The sequence below is a fragment of the Colletes gigas genome, unplaced genomic scaffold, assembly GCF_013123115.1.
Source record: "Colletes gigas isolate AHSC1104 unplaced genomic scaffold, ASM1312311v1 Colletes_gigas_Sc00023, whole genome shotgun sequence".
Classification (NCBI taxonomy): Eukaryota; Metazoa; Arthropoda; class Insecta; order Hymenoptera; family Colletidae; genus Colletes; species Colletes gigas.
The window spans coordinates 2,029,266-2,043,385 of record NW_025106652.1 but is presented as its reverse complement, the minus strand read 5'-3'; the positions used below and the strand labels follow the sequence as shown (position 1 = coordinate 2,043,385).

The window sequence follows — 14,120 nt, the reverse complement described above, 5'->3', positions numbered from 1 at the left end:
GATAAATCAAAATCGCCTGGCATTGTGCGGCGTCCGATCGACGGCTCAGACGGCTTTGGCCGACTCTTTGATTCCGCTTTGCGAATGAAAGAGGTCGGAGAAAAATGGCGGACGGTAGATAAAGAACCGAGAGTGATCGTGACGCGACCGTTCCGAGCTACGGGCAGCTTTATCTTTTATTTATTCCAGGGGATATTATTCGTCTTGATTCGCGGCGATGCTGAAAAATTCCTTGCTTTCGAAGAATCTTTTTTGGGATGCGCTTTATCGAGTGGTCGGATAAGACACTAACGAAGTTGCCTCGCCGAAACGTCAGAATTTCTTTTCTAAAAGTCACGACTCCTACTGCAAAAAGAAAATATTTTCTTTCAGTAGCTTGTTAGCGGTCAGATGATACTCTAGGCAGATTAATTGCAATGTCTTTTCTAAGGGGCACGGTTCATATCGACAGACTCGTACCGTGAAACAAGACTACAAGGCTCGATGCAGACGAGCGACTTCGAACTCGTTTTTATTTTCTTTTCCAGTAATGAAGATGAAGAGAGGTGCACAATCGTGCGTTAAAAGTAAAGCTGAAAGTACTCGGTGAATAGTCTCGAGATATATTCCGTTTAATTAGAGACGCTTCCGGTAAATAGAGGATGAATAAATTATTTGTTTTGAGATTTGCAGCTGGCTCTGGGTCTGGATTTATTCTCAGCGCGATAAACTTGTACATTACCGTTCGAAAGTTTGGTGCGAAACTGTTTTAAAGTATTAATGCTTCGTGTTAAAAATTTTAGAAAAAGCATGGAGGATTCGTTTTTTCTTGAGTAAACTGGAAGCATGACGATTTTTATGAAAATTGTTTAATTGTTTCGATTTAGATACTACTTAACAACTTTTCTGTTATTGAACTACAAATTTTATTAGAAAAGGTTACCTGAGAGAGATTGTCAAGAATTTATAAAACGTTCAAATTCAAATTAAGGTAGTTAATTATAATGGAAAGATTGTTGAAACCGCTAAACTTTTGAGCCATTCCATCTAATTAGCCATTTTCTAGTAAATATTGTAGGAAACTAGTGTGTTGGCTGGGATAGGTCGTTCACAAATAAAGTTGGAACGAGGACTCGTCAAACAAATAACAACAATTTATTAAAAACAGAATAACACAACAATAACAAAAACGCAAATCGCTACTCTCGCTATAACACACTCTCGCTTAACCAATATCGCCTATCAACTGCCGCACCGCCGAACATTCACGCACTTATAGCATTCACCCTCAGTCGCTCTATCTTTCTCACGCAATCATCCCTTTTCACTCACACCCAAAATCCTCGCATCCATGGTCCAGGTTCGCGCAGTCACGTACACGCCTTGCTAATCGTTTCATTCTCACGGTTCAGTCGCTCAGTTCCAAACACTGTTCCTCGCATTCTTTCAGCCACTCGACATTTTCTAAACGCAGTCACCCTATTTCCTAAACATCCCGGCGCCGTCCAGACGCAAGACAACACCGACCGCACGCACGCAACAATGACCAATTCATACCTCACGAAAGTTTTCAAGACCCAGGTACTCAAATCCACAAATATACTGGTGCCATCCCGTCGCGGGATGACACCGACCGTTCGCACGCACCACAAATCGTTCACACCCTACAATATACTCTGAATAAATTATTCAAGTTAGTCCGCGAGTTTCCGCTGTCTGACATTTCCATGTATCTCCATTTTGAATCACAAGAATAGTGCAATTGATACTTTTAAACGTAATAAATACCCAATAATTTACTATATAAATTCACGAACTCCTACTATAATTCTGATCGTCCATGTAACGATAGAAAAAAATATCTTATAATTCACGAACTTTGATTTCATCCTCTATCTGTAGTTTGGAAGCTGACTTGACCCAAATTTATTATTTCTAAGCATATTTTCTCTGGAGTCTTTCTCACTGACAGTCTATCGATCAATTCTTAGGACCCTTAGTTTCGAGCGACAGGTCAAAAGTGACCCAGGTTCGCTATTGGAGGGTCAACCGATGGTTGCAAGAGACATGTATTCCTCGATTCGACTAGAAATATTCTTGGCAGCATGGTGGACCACCTGGGACAGTTCTCTCCGTTCATCCCGCGGCTCCTATCCGTTCTGTCTTTTCTTCGTTCGCCTCGCGTCGACGAAGATTTATAAACGCGCGGCAAAGGGGTTGGCGGCGGGCTCTGTGCAATTTACGGCCGCCACTTACGTCGCCGTGGCGCGTTCTGCGCAATTAATATTTATGTAGGATAGATCGGTAATCCTATTATACACTCGGCACAATATCTGGATAATAAGCATCGTGGACAGTGCGTGATTGTAGGGTGCGCGGCGTCCCCGAGGCGAGCGAAGGGGCCGTGGCTGTGTCCTTCGCAGGATAAAGATTGCCGAGCGAAAAATTTCTCACGGTTGATGCACGGAATGAAAAATCTCGCGAGTACCATTCCGCAGAGGTTCCCCTTATTTACTCACGGCCGTAATCCGCCTTTAATTATTTCTCGAAGCGCGTCTCGATAGCGAGGAGGGGGCTGACTCCTTCCTCGTCGTTAGATCCGGAGATAATAGGAAATGAATTACGCAGTCTCGGGGCCCCTCGTTCGAACGTATCTTGCGATGGTTAAAAATCCTCGATCGTCGGATGAAAAATACACACGGCGCAGATAAGTCAGGCTTTAAATTAAGCGCCAAATATCTTTGGCTTTTACAAAGACAATTGAAAAATTGAAACACGATCGTATTCCCAATTGAAATTTATATTTCGGCGTCATATGTCGGAACAGTCCAACCTTTCTTCGATCGTGCAATCTTTCGATTTCTTAACCCCTTGACATACGATTTAATTCCAAATAATTTGTCAAACCTATACTATTCAATTTTATTTAAATTTGTTCGTACAAGGAATGGCCACGAAGAAGAATAGATTTGTTTTATGAATACCTCATCAATGTAAAAATGTGCTCATTTTAATACATAAGACTTGATGATGAGTGAGTAGCCTCATGAATGTGAAACTTGACATTAAAAACTTGTAACGAGTCAGACTCGTTATTGTACGACAAGGGGTTAAAGATTTTAATGGCTAAGCTATTTTGTTAGACGTAACTTTGATGGGATTGTCTAATCAGAAAAGGGTAAATATAGATTTTGTTTATTAATTAAAGAAGAATCGTCGAATCTATTGACGTAAAATTTTGTACAGGTGCTTGGGAATGTTTTCAGTAGCTCTGTAAATTTTGCCGAGCATTAGTGATGATTTATTCTTGAGCTACATCTTATGGTGTCGAAGGACATCTGGCACAATCGATCCAGTTTTCATTAATAATTTACATCTTCGTATTTATTCTTTATAGACAAGATATTTTATAATGCAAAAATGTTTGTATTTTATTATTGTGTCACAATGTTACATTTTAATTCCTGACGAAGACTCGAGCAATCTTTGGATGATTTTATTGACAACCTTCGCTAGTTTACAATTTTATTTTTTGGAAAATATTCCATATTTTCTGGTTTGTAATATTTCTAAAGATACCATAAGTATTGCTTTTGACTTGCGAAACTGCGCCGACTCGACGTCGTTCACCAACGACCGGACAAACAACCCCGTCCCTCCAGATGACCCTCAGGGTCTCCTCACCGCCCTCCGGCTCAGCTTCTAAGATTTGTGGTACATCGCCAACACACGGTGGCCCCAATTTACCGCGCATTACGCTGCTTTTCTCGGTTGTTTCTCCTCCGATGGTACTTCCCTTCTATAGGATTTCTACCCCTTCTCGTTTATCCAGCCCTGGTCCTCCGTCCTCTGCTCTCGTCCGATCGTTCTTTCTGTGTTCTGAAGACCACAAGTTTTGGAACGAATTTTTAAAGGAGTTATAAGTTTTGTCACGTAGGAGTAGAAATTTTGTATAACCTTGAAAACCTGTGTTAATATTCTATATTTTGTTCTTTATATCAAAATGGTAGTGTAATTGTATTTGAATTGTATTTTATATTGACGGTAAGCTTATATAATTATGTTATAAATTTGGCCAAAAATGTCGAAGATTGAAATTATATTCGAGTATAGTAAGGATGATTTTACTCATAAAATTACCAAAATAAACGTTTCGTCCGTGTTATAGAAAATAATACAAAATGGGTAGATAAATCGATACGAAACAATTAATGAAATTACACAGATGGTAATCATTCTAATAATGACAGTTCTGCTAGTGATACATTTCCACTAAAAAGGCACGTGCAGCAACTGAACATTTCGAATAATTATGAGGGTTTCCTTTTTTTTGAAATCATAATAACCGGTATCTTTAAAAAAACAGAAGCTTTATTCGTTTTGTTAGTGTCTTAGACACAGTGCGCGAATACAATTTTCTTTCAAAATGTCCAGAATAATACTCTATTATATTAAAGATTTCACACGGATCTCTGAGCCCAGAGACAGCTAATTTCAATTGTTCCGAAACAGAAATCGGCGATTGTTTTTAGCAGCGTCGCGTTGTCCTCGTTATTCACACTTCGTTGTGAAAGGACAGAGTACAGAGTACACATGTTTCTGCTTGGACTACCGCGCATTACACCGATGTTTCATGGTTCATATTTTCACCACGTAACAAAGCGGATAATGATACCGTGCGTCGCCGACGACTATCGCCCTTTCGCATTAATCCTTGTTCGAAACCGTTACAACGTGACTAATTTAATTACCAATCATGCACGAGTGGTCTCTACTCGCACAGTCCGCTAGCCATTTCTTCTTTCTTCCTCCCTGCCAGACAGTCGACGTGTTTTCGTCGAGTTCAATGAGTACTCCACGATCGGTTATTCAGCGATAACGACCTGTCTGGGGATCGAATTTACCTGGTCAGTGACGCCATCGATACGAATTAACGGTTAGATCAATGAGAAGATCGAAAGAAAGGTTTACCACTCGTGTCCCATTTGTCTTCTAATGTCTAGTCTCCGTTGGTTCACAACCTGTAGGTCGCGGCCTCCAAGGGGCGCAAAAGTTTTCTAGAGGTCGCAAAAATTACTTGTAGTTGCAATTATTTCTATAGAAAATTTTCAGTAATTTATTTCAACACAACGCTGGTTTCTTTGTTAAGTGGACGAAAAGAAATATTTTAAAAGTATTACAAGCCTGCTGCGACGTTTCTATAATATTTGATTACTTGAAAATAAAATACAGTAATATCTGTACTATTCTAAAATAAATGCAAGAAATAGATTGAATGTTGAAGATAATATTAGGTTGAATTTAACAAACACGCAACCACGAATTTTGTAATTAAATTAATTAAATATTAAGTTAGAATTACATTCTGAAATAGCTATTTTTAATATTTTATTTACTCTACTAAAAATGTTTCTCTGTGAATTTATCTTAGAAAGGGTTGCAACTCGAGAAAGATTGAGAAACACTGGTCCAGTGGATCGGATTTAATGAAACCGATATCGAACATACTCAATGTCCATATTTTTCGATTTATGTTTGCGATTTTTTCCACATTCGTCGAAACGTATTTAGTTTGACATACATTAGTTCGTCACATTTCAATTATAATGTGGTAAATATTAGTATGCAATGGTTTATACAAACGTGTTTCAGTTCGAAAAGTTACTTAATGAGGACGAATCGTGTTTGCCGAAAGTTCACCCCGAAACCAGCGCGAGGGACAGAAATATAATGGTAAATTATGTTTGGGAAAATTTAATTAAAAAGTTTTTAATTGGTCGGTCGAGTGTTAAAATTTTATAATCGGCTCGATTAAATCGATGTGCATGGAACTAGGCCAGGACGCGGTCGAAACGTAATTCGAAAGTATCTGAATTGTTTATTATATCCTTCCATTTTTGCTTATCAAGAAGTTGAAGTAAAATTTTGTTTTGTTCAAGTACCCCTACCTACTAATCATGGTAATAACTCCTTAAATATCAACAAAAATATTAAAAGTGAATCTCATAGAACGAAATAAATAAAAATGAAAAAAGGGGTTAGAAATTAAGATTCTTTTTAAGAATTGTTTTCACTAACTTGCCATTTTATTTACAACGATTATAGAATATCGAAAAAATCATTAAAAATTCCCCCATAGAATAATGTTATCCAGACACGTGACAAACGGGGGTTAAAAATGTGTTGTCGTTGCGGAGCAATCGTTTCGATTTAACGTCTCGATTCCTCGAGGCGCTAAATTCGGTCTAACGACGATGCCCGGTGTTTCACATCCGCAGAAAATTATCTTACAGCACGGTGGAAAACGAACGAAATCCCGGTGCAGCCCCCTAGGTCCTCTCCACCTCCGCGTTTGGCCTCCTTCCATCGCCTCTGTGTGCTTCGGTTCGCGTGGAACTTCGTTTCCTTGCCGCTCGCGTTTTCCAATTCGCGTCGAATGGATCGGTCGCGCGGAAAATAAGAGATTGCCGCGATCTTCTCCGCGTCTCGTGGTTGCACAACCTCTCTCCATCGTGGGTCGAAAAGCGAGCAAGAGGTGCCTGCTTGGAAGGGTGGAACACTGGGGGTTGCGACTGAAGGATGGGCTGGGAGGGGAAGGGGTTGGCTGAGACGAGAAGAAGCGAGTCTTTCAGCCGGAATTCCTCCGCGCGGCTGTTCGACGTTGCGCAGAGGGAGGACTTTTAATTCTCGTGACGTTTACTTCCGGCGTACGTGACCCAGTTCCTCCGTGGAGCTTCTCAAAAATTGCTTCCAACCTTAGGTGCCGTCCTATTTCAACCTGTTTTCTATTCGCGCAGGATCAGCGGCCGGGTTTTCGACCGTAATTGAAAATCTTCCCCGCCCCCGTGCGCCTGTGTGACATTTGCATGGAGCAGTCGTTGAGCGGAATCGCTCGACGGTGGATTATCATTTCATTTTTATCGGGGTCGTGGCACAGTTTGCGCCACGTTAGACGGATCGAGTCGGAGAAATTGTTTCCTAATCCGGCTTAAGACGTCCGAGCGTCTCCGCGAAGATATTTCGATCATTTTTCGAGGGTCGTTGGGCAGTCATGACAGTTCGAATCTGAATTACAAAGCGTTTAAACACTGTGGAGGTTCGAATCGTTTTAAATACAGTAATGATTCTTAAAATGAACCTCAGACGTGATTTGTAAATTGAACGTTTCTATTCCACCCAACGATGCGATGTTCATTTTACGAATCTTTACTGTACTTTGAATAAAACTGTGTTATTACATGAGCGAAGCATCATTGTTCGTTAATATTCTTTAAATATTATTTCTACTATTTATTATAAATATGTATTGTAGTGTATTAAATATAATACTATATTAATTTTAAGTACGATTTTATTTGGGAAATAAATATAGTAATACGTGAAAGCAGTAATTTGAATTTTTCTAATTTTTTAATATTGTATTTGTTACGTTATCATTGGAAGTCACTAATATTAGTTTGTTTAGTTTGCATTAATGTTATAGAATTGTAAATCATGAATTTGGCCTGGAAAGTACGAAAGTTATTGTTTAGAAAAGGATTATTTAGTTTGTATGAAATCAGTTCACAATATCAACAAAATGATTTATCTCAACTTCGGTTTATTTTCACTGTTAAAGTATAAAGTTTCCCAGTATGGTGATAACGAGAACAGATATAGTATTTAATATGGCAGAGTTAAAGTGCATCGTAGGAGAATCGTCAGATAAGCTCGAGCTAAATATAAATGAAGGGATCATTTTAAGAATAGAAAAAGAGTGCCCCTCTAACATTAAGCCAAAGGAAGCATACACCCATATTTAAAGCTGCAAGTTTATTAATATTCTGAAAAGGGGAACAAGCTATACAAAACATTGTAATATAAGAGAAGCATTATTATAAATTTACTTTCGATTCTCGAAAGAAGACGGTGATAAAATTAATTATTGAAGAAATCTAAATCTTACATTCAAAATTCGTATTCGATATTCGTATAGTTCTATTTTCTGTTGTTTGAAGCAATAACCATAAAATCTGATATACTGAAGGTACTGAAACCTATATGGTCATTCAGCAGTCAGGAATATTCTTTTTGTAATTTTATCTTCGAATAAAAAGCGTACTATTTTCTAATAATATTTGTTGAACAACAGGTTGTTACGTTTACGAGAATAAACAAAGTAGAACAGGTATAATTATCATTGCTGTTCGTCGTGTCGATTCATCTTCTGAGAAATCGTCAGGTCTATGGCCCCTATGACGCTCGACTCGGCTCTCAACTAACCCTCAATTCGACTAATAGGAGGCATAGACGTAACAAATTATTCTACAATGAATGGTATGTCGAGATGTAACGATAGTCGTGTATCAGCGTCGTACTTCCATTCAGAATGCTTGTGTCTACAACAAGTTGTACAACGTCACACACTTCTCAATTATAGTTCAAACAGTCGTGTCAACGATAACTATGGAGTTTATTGTACGAAAAATCGTTGCATCTCTTGGTCTCCTATATCACGGATCACGCTGCATTGTCATGCTCTGACACGAACACTGTGGCCACATGTCACCGTGTTCTGAAAAATCCAGGTATATTTTTGGGATCCAACATAATAGGTTTTCTGTTATGCAGCCCTAAACATTTGTTACTCGCACCAGCAATCACTGGATCAGTTTGCTCATTCATCCTCACGATATGAAAAATTTCCTTGGTAGTACAGGAAGAGTTGAACTACTACATTAAAAGTTCAGTAAACATAAACTATATTTGGAAGAATATTTTAGATTTTACTAATTATTTTTAGCCTTTTCATTCGCTTTAAACTCAAAAGTAGTAGTACTTTAGTATTTATTGATGCCGAAAAAATGAAATTTTAAGCCCAATAATTGAATTCCGAAAACTTGTCAATAAAGAAGAAAATCGAGTTAGAAAATAATTAAGAAACAAGAGTCCATGCACAACAGCAACGATAATTTGCTGAACATACCATTGTTTCCAGCTATTGGAAAACCAGGAAATACCTCATGTTATATAAATTTATCATGAGATAACAAGCATGTTTTCGAAGTACTAGTAAATAATTATAATAATGTAACCAAGAGGATCAATATTAAAATAAATCATGATACACGCGTTTCAATCGACACTCGTGAACGGGGTTTACGTATTGTATAATACGGAATTCGGCACGAAATTTAAACCAGTTCAAGTTTCTTCGTCGCCCGAACTGATCCTATTGCCGGTCTTGATCGCACAGTAATCATAATCGTCGATCATTAATCAGATTACAGTTTCCCCGATGCTGTTGCACAGATTTCTTTCAAGTTTTCCCAGCGTTTTCTTTCCCCCCTAAGCAAAGGATTGATCGTCCAGAGACCTTTGCTCTGTGATCTTGTCTCGCGCGTGAGTTCCTTTGGCCGTGGGTACGTTCCCCTTTTAATTTTATGGAAGCCGCGGAGTGGCTGTCGACGATCGAGCGACTCGATGCCTGGCGGAAGATCGATCGTTCGTTCCGCGAAAGCGGAGCTACCAGTGTCTTTCGAGCGGAGCGGCCATCAGTTTCTCTCCTTACTGGCAGCGTCTCGCCCCTTCCTCCACCCCCGTCCACCCCGTGGATTCCCGGACGTAATCGATTTCCGATTTCTTAGTGGCGGCAATTTTTCAACGCCCCGTGAAAAATAACTCTGGAATAAGCCGTGCTTTCCGTCGCCGCGAGACACCACCCCCAACCCCACGCTCACCTCCCCCAACCAGTTCCCGTTGTTCGTCCTCGCTTTCTTCCGGACACCTTATGAAAAGCTACCCGGAATGCAGCTTTCGTTTCCGTCGTTTGCGATCCTCTTAGTTTTATTTTTTTCGCTAGAAGTCACACTGTTTTCGGTTATAGGGTTGAACCTCGAAAAATCTGACAGTGGCGAGGGAAACATTCTGGACTTAAACGACGAGACATGGCATACTCGAAATAAAACATCAATTTTTTTAATTTGTATATTTATCGATAGATAAGAATATAAATTGATAAATGTGAAATATTATTTTAACGTAGTGAAAATAATTTTAGAGATTATAATATGTAGTTACAAGCTTCCGAAATGGATTTTTTAATTGTAACGTTGCTATAAAGTATACGATGTAAGAGAAATTATACATAATATAAGAAATAACGTAACTCGTTGCCCACTTTATTTTTTATGTTATTATGGCTGTACTTATTTATAATAAGTATTCTGAAGAGGTTTATTAATTTGACTAAAACTGATTATATTTCTATAATTAATCAAAATGATACTACTATTTTTCTTTCTGATTTTTAAAAAGCAAGGAGAGTGTAATTTCGTTTAATTATTACAAATTCTGGGTAAAACATTGACTGTTAATTGTCAGTCTCTGAAAGGAGTTTTCGTTAGCATAACAAAATTGGAATGCTTCAGCAACCCCTCCGCGACCCTAAACTGCATTCGCGGTGCAGTGTGGGAGGAAACGTCGGGGAAGGGGAAGAAGGGATGTCGTTATCTATTTAATAGATTACGTTCGGCTTTACTTTTCGGCCCGTGTTAACTGCTTCCGACGTCGAGTCGTCGGGGCCACGATAAAAAGAGGATAATAGGCGGCTTACGAAGGGGGAGTGGGGTGGAAGAAAAGGCTAGATGGAGGGAGGTAACCAAGCTGCTTTTCAGCAAAAAGCCGTGGCTAAAGAGGAGAAGGAAAACGGAAGAAACGGAGCTTTATTAAGACGCACGAAATGCGGGGGTGGAGCCGTTCACGATAATAAAACGATCTCTCTCGTGGAACTCGCGCGCGATCGCTCCATTGTTCCCTGCTAATGCACAACCCCGTACGTTCGATTTGCTCTCACCCTTTTTCCCGATCTTCCCGTCCTTTTGCTCCATCTTCGTCGAGCTCATTCGCCCGTACTTGACCCGCTTCCTGGTTCTCCCAACCGATGGAAAACAGTCGACACACTCGAAATCGTTTCCCATTTCGTTCCAACCCTGGGGGCAACCAACCCTCCCGTCCTCCCTTCCGCTTTCTTCTTCAGCCACCGCTTCTTCCGCTACTTCTTCCTCCTTTTTCCCCGATCACGCTCTCGTTAACATTCATACGAGCGAGCCCGGGACCTTTCTGCTAAGTCGACTCGCGCCCCCTCAAAACGAGAAAAGAGGCTCTTCGGTCTCTGGGGTTATCACCCCCTCCTCCACCGCGCGGTCTTTTCCCTACAGGTTCGCCCACGTACGAGCACAATCGCACCTTCGTACAGTGGAGCGTTTTTTCGGGGGTTAAATTCGCGTAAAAGCCGCTCAAGGGTCCGCACTCCCTTTGAGAGCCGGGTTACTAATAAGAGCACGAGTGTTACGGTCGTTGCTAGCAAAACTGCGTCCTCGAAACATTTATTATGCGACGTATCGATATTGATTTTAAGAAAATTCAGGTCGCCTTTAAAGATACAAGTCAGAAGTAAGAAGAACGAATAATAGAAGAGCATACGATTAGTGCCTTTAGACAATTTCTATATTTTCTCTTTGAACGGTAGCGTAATTCGAGTCTCCTCTACATATTTTTCTGGATTGTTACATATTATATTAAAAACTCTCTGTACAGAAATTTGAATCAAGAAAAATTGACTAGTGTTCGAAAGCAAATGAATTAATCAAAACAAAGGAATCATAGTGTCAAGTGTATTCATATCTCGAATAACATTTCCACAAATGCAAACCTGCAGAGACTTATGAAATAGTTCCGTATGAATCGACCAAGTTCGTATTAAAATTGTCAATAAACTAATGTTCGAAACTGAATTAATCAAAAGTAAGAAGCCATAGGGCCAAGCGTGTTCACGTATTCCTTGAATAATATTCAATCAAACGCAAACATGCATGGATATGTGAAATGGTCTCGTATAAATCGGCCAAGTTTGCGTTAGAAAGAAATGTGCCAAGTGTGCTCGTGTATTTCTTGAATAATATTTGCTCAAACGCAAACATGCTGATACATACGAAATAGTCCCATATAAGTTCCGTTACGTAGCATCGCGACGCGGAGACTGAAATTAAGCGGGCGTATAAAAATGCTGGAGTTTCCAGTTGCAACAACTTCACGTCGGTTTGAACAGGGAAAAAAGGGAGGAAAATTCTGCGAGAAAAGAAGTGGATTAGCGCGACATTTTTCGAAGCTGCCCCAGACTGCTCGTATTTAAAGCGAAATTCGTACATGGAGGATGAAACGTATCGCGTTGCAGAAGAATTCCCCGTGCCCGGAGCCGTAGGAAGCGAGAATATCGATATCAGCTTTCGCGAAATTCGAGAGAATATCGCGCCGTTGAAGGGAGATTGCTGCCGTAACGGGTCTGTTCCTCTGCGCGTCTATTGATTTTTTAATAAGCGCGCCTTTTTCCTCGGTCGATCGGCTAGATAAAAAAGAAGGACGGAGAAGAATAGACGGGAAGGCAACACGAGGGTGGGAGGGAGGGGGGCAGAGAGAGAGAGAGAGAGAGAGAGAGAGAGAGAGAGAGAGAGAGAGAGAGAGAGAGAGAGAGAGAGAGAGAGAGAGAGAGAGAGAGAGTGGATCGGTAGCGGGAACGAACTTTCCACCGAAGTTTCCCGGGCACATTAATGCGCGCCAAATTAAACCGAAGTTTCTTCTTCGGACTGGAACTTCGTTAAACCACTTTGTAAATTCCTCTGTGGCCCGTTGCTCGCCCGCGGAAGTGTAAAACGGCCCGGGAAAATATTACGCGGCCCGTTACCGTGCCCTCCGTGTATCGATGTATCGGTATTTACCGCCCCTGACGCCAGAGGCGTGCTAAATTCTCGGAGAAAAATTTCAAACGAGAAATGGAAGACAAGGGATCATTACTCGTTGAATAAATATTAGAGTTTGAATTATGAAATTAAATATTTCGTGACAAATAAATATACGTCGTAAATAAATCGCCATCTTTGCTGGATATATTGTTAGTCAGAACTAAATTCTTTTACTTTCTTGTTTGTTACAGATTAACGTACAAAGGACAATGTTAAGTCATAGAGGGGTTTACTGACCCAAGAGCGTACAGCATATGCTATACACCGTTGGAAAGGTCTTGCCAAGGCGAATCGACTGATACCATTTTTAACTTCGATATCAGATGGGATAATGTCGAAAAATGGCCTTAAAGTTCGAGAATTTGCGGTTTTGAACAAAAGAAACCGGTAGTAAAAGCCCATCCGGCCCGAGGGACCTCGGGTAGGCACCTGAGGAAAAACCGAGGGGTGTAAGCGATACTCTAGCAGATTGGGACGGCAAATGTGCCCCACCACCTTCATTTCAGTGCCGTGTTGGGCCTGCGTTTGCCGCATGGGCCCCGTTCCAAATGCCCAGGGCGAAATCGCCAATGGATCAGTTGTTTTTCATGAACATAATATATTCATGATAGACGATTCGCAGGTATGAGTTGGCAATGTGCAGGTTAGTATTCAGTATTCACATCATTATGTTTCGTTCAATCAATAAAATGTCACTCCATTCACTATTGTAAGTGACACATTAGTCTGAATACTAATCTGCACATTCCCAACTTATACCTGCGAATTGTCTAACATGAATATATTATGTTCATGAAAAACAACTGATCCATTGGCGATTTCGCCCTGGGCATTTGGAACGGGGCCCATGCGACAAACGCAGGCCCAACACGGCACTGAAATGAAGGTGGTGGGGCACATTTGCCGTCCCAATCTGCTAGAGTATCGCTTACACCCCTCGGTTTTTCCTCAGGTGCCTACTCGAGGTTCCTCGGGCCGGATGGGCTTTTACTACCGGTTTCTTTTGTTCAAAACCGCAAAATCTCGAACTTTGAGGCCATTTTTCGACATTATCCCATCTGATATCGAAGTTAAAAATGGTATCAGTCGATTCGCCTTAGCGAGACCTTTCTAACGGTGTATAACATATGCTGTACGCTCTTGGGTTAGTAAACCCCTCTATGACTTAACATTGTCCTTTCTCTTGCATGTATTTCACATTTTATTCTTTTTCACGTAAATACTTGGATTAACGTTTAACATTCTATTAAATAAATGAAAATTAAAATCGAGGAAATCTCATTGTCAGTTCTTTGTTTTATATTTTTTCAAAGGGTTCGTTCTATAAATCAAATTTAGAATTAGAATTTAGTTTAAACTTCT

General features: G+C 40.2%; 1 protein-coding gene across 5 annotated transcripts in view; it reads left to right on the top strand.

Annotated features, from left to right (window-relative positions):
- Positions 1 to 14,120, top strand: part of LOC122401259 (latrophilin Cirl-like) — a 544,259-nt gene that overhangs the window by 119,192 nt on the left and 410,947 nt on the right. The window lies entirely within an intron of this gene.